The sequence below is a fragment of the Bidens hawaiensis genome, unplaced genomic scaffold (genome assembly GCF_021521415.1).
Source record: "Bidens hawaiensis isolate Kalapana, Puna unplaced genomic scaffold, B.hawaiensis_p1.1 tig00055809_1, whole genome shotgun sequence".
Lineage (NCBI taxonomy): Eukaryota > Viridiplantae > Streptophyta > Magnoliopsida > Asterales > Asteraceae > Bidens > Bidens hawaiensis.
Genome location: NW_027500053.1, coordinates 53,153 through 56,919, shown reverse-complemented (window position 1 = coordinate 56,919; position 3,767 = coordinate 53,153).

Genomic DNA, 3,767 nt, shown 5'->3' with positions numbered 1-3,767 from the left:
ACCAATCCTTGTTATTTTGCCCAACCAAGTTAACTTCGGTGACCAAAATTGAGATGTCCGTGACTATAGCAACAAGGTTATCAACCTCACGAACCATGTTCACTAGTAGAGTATTTTCTTTTTTTGGAAGCTTGCACTCGTTGGCCCTATGACCTTGCTTCCACAATTGTAACAAGTTCATTGGAACTTCTTTATCCCAACTCCCCCTTAGGACGAAGATTAGAGCCTTTCCCGTGATTCTTCTTACCACCATTTCACCATTTTTATTACCCTTTGAAGATTGGCCATGCTCAACTACATTGGCCTTTGATGTTCCAGGACCATCAATCCTTTTTAGTGCAATTTTTTATCTTCTTCAATATGAAGGCAAACAACAAGATCTTCACTTCCTTTCGCTTATGATTGAGATAGTTCTTGAAATCAACCCAGCTTGGTGGTAGCTTTTCCATCATAACAGCAACTTGGAATATCTCGCTGAGCATCATTCCTTCCGTAAGAATATCATGAAGAATAACTTGCAACTCTGGACCTGGCTCATGACAGTTTTTGAGTCTATCATTTTAAAGTCTAAGAATTTAGTCACCATGAAATTCTTAGTACGCGTATCTTCTATTTTGTATTTGCGGTCCAAAGACTCCCATAATTTTTTGGCAGTCTTGGTTTGCAATACACATTATAGAGTGCATCCACCATACCATTCAAAACATAATTCCGGTACAAGAAATCCGAATGATTCCAAGCCTGAACCGCGCTCTTTGATTAAGCATCCATTTCCCCTTCATTAACTTGAGAATGACTTCAGTCAAGAACCTCGCTAGGTTTAAAATGATCAGATAAAAGAACATATTTTGTTGCCAATGTTTGAAATTGACACCGGTCAATTTTCTTGTTTCTCAGCATGAGATGTAACTGCATTAGGCAGTGGTGCAACCAAACTGGTTGTCACAGCAAGAACAGAAGTCATGATCGCAAAAATAGAAGTGCTCATGGGCTGGGATTCCATTTTGAAATGAAAACACAAGAACAATTTATAATTTGTTTAAGTTTGTTAGAATTCCTGTATGAAATCTGAAATAGTAATGAAATAAAACAAGAAACGGTAACAGTGAATCATGCTTGTGTTTGACACAATTCCCTTAAACAGATTCGCGGTCTATTCCCAGGGTACGCCGGTTTGAAGCAATAGTAGTGTACTGCCGGACTTGATTACTCGCCTTAAACGAAAAGCAATGTTGTAGCAGAGAGTTTGAGAGTGATGTTGGTATTTGGAACTGATGCAATTGATATGGTTTTATAACCATAAAACCCATAACTGAAACCATTGTTGAATAATGACCATTAATGTATAATAATACTGAATAATGGTCATTAGTGAAGTAGTTTAAACCGAAAATACTGATCATTACGAAAAATAATGATCATTATATATAATCATTGCTGACCAGTTATGAAATGCATCATTACCAGTGCAAAAACCTACCTCACTGTAACATCCCGAAATTTCCAAGTAATATTAATTATATTACTTAATATTAGGGAGAAAGTTTACCCGGGTTATTAGGAAATAAATAATAGAATATGAGTTGGTATGGGTCGGGCTAGTGTTGGGTAATGGATGTGGGTTGTGGACTTGGATTAATTGAGATGGGTTAAATAAGAATGGGATTTCAGGGATATAAATACCCCCAAAATCCCAAAAATATCTTCGTTTACATCTATTTCTTCACACACTCAAAACACACACATTCTAACCGATCAAGATTCGAAGCCGAGACCCGAGATTTTGTTGATAGATCTGAGTTGGTGAGGTAAGAACAAATCCAACAAAGCTAATATTACTGAAAATGGTTAGGATTGGATGGGTTAACCGGACCCGAAACCCAAACTGCCCAAATCGGACCCCTAAAGCGTCTATTTTAGGCCGATTTGATGGTTGGGATTTGTAGGCGCCGATCATACGATTCCGTGGGTACCAAAATCGAGTTATTTGGCTAAGAAACGAAGGACTTATGGGCAAACAGATCTGCAGCGCGATAACTTCGCCTGCAAGATTAAGTTCGCCTGATGAACTTCGCCTTCAAGCGTAACTTCGCCTTCAAGCGTAACTTCGCCTAAGGATAACTTCGCCTACGGCCAAGTTCGCCTAAGGATAACTTCGCCTACGGCCAAGTTCGCCTAAGGATAACTTCGCCTACGGCCAAGTTCGCCTAAGGATAACTTCGCCTGAAGCCAAGTTCGCCTAAGGTTTAACTTCGCCTGAAGCCAAGTTCGCCTAAGGTTTAACTTCGCCTGAAGCCAAGTTCGCCTAAGGTTTAACTTCGCCTGAAGCCAAGTTCGCCTAAGGTTTAACTTCGCCTGAAGTGAAGTTCGTTTAGAAAATAAATTAAAAGCGATAAGTTAAAGTAAGCTAATACTAGGCCACCAGATTAGGTCAGGCGAGTATTGATACGTGTAACTTGTACAGTTAGCCGAGCTCAGTTAAAGAAGGGATTTACAGCTACCAGAGGAAGAAGCAGAGTCCAGGTGAGTTTCTAGCCCCATTCCTTGTTATGTTTTCGGGGCTGTGTGCATACTCGATGTGAAGTGTGAATACACTTACCTTAAGTGGTAAGTGTATGCTATAGATGTTATACGAGGTATATATTTTATAATGCTTGTCGGTACGTGAACGATCTTCGGATATTGCACGTACCGCCAAGGATAGTAAATTCCAAGTGGTTGATAGTGTGTACGAATGTTATGATGTGACTGGTTTATTACGTAAATACCTAACTGATATGAAGTGTGATATAGGCAGGTAGAGGTAGAGTGTGTTAAAAGTGGCAAGAGTCTAGCAAGGGTGTTAGTGGCATAACGTGAGCGCGTGATAGGGAAAGCCTGTACGTGCCATCGTTATTATGTGTGTATGATTGTTGATGTGACATGCTTATTATGTAAATGATATGAAGTGTGTTGTAGACAAGTAGAGGTAGAACGTGTTAGAAGTGGCAAGAGTCTAGTAAGAGTGTTAGTGGCATGACGATAGTACGTGGTAGGGTAAGCCTATACGTGCCTTCGTTATTAAAGTGGCAAAGTGGCATAACGTTTTACGTTATTAAAGTGGCAAAGTGGCATAACGTTATACGTTATTAAAGTGGCAAAGTGGCATAACGTTTTACGTTATTAAAGTGGCAAAGTGGCATAACGTTATACGTTATTAAGTGGCAAAGTGGCATAACGTTATACGTTATTAAAGTGGCAAAGTGGCAAGGTGGTAGGTGTAAATAAGAGGCTAAGTGGTAAGTTAAGCAGGTTAGATGCGAAAGTGTGAATACACTTACCTTAAGTGGTAAGTGTATAGATGTTATACAAGTAGCTATTATGTAATGCTTGTCGGTACGTGAACGGTCTTCGGATATTGCACGTATCGTCAAGGAGAGTGATTGTCAAGTGGTTGTTAGTGTGTATGTATTCTATGATGCGATTGCTTATTATGTAAATATTGTATTGGTATAAAGAGTGTTGTTGACAAGTAGTGGTAGAGTGTGATAGAAGTGGCAGAGTCTAGTAAGAGTGTTAGTGGCATGACGATAGTACGTGGTAGGGTAAGCCTATACGTGACTTCGTTATTAAGGTGGCATCAAGTGGCATATAGTGGCTAAGCTGTAGGGGTAATTAAGAGGCTAAGCTATAGGGGTAATTAAGTGGTTAAACAGTGGCATGTTAGACAGTGGACTATGTGTCTTCGGATACGTATATATTGTATGAAGTGGTTGTATGATAAGTTG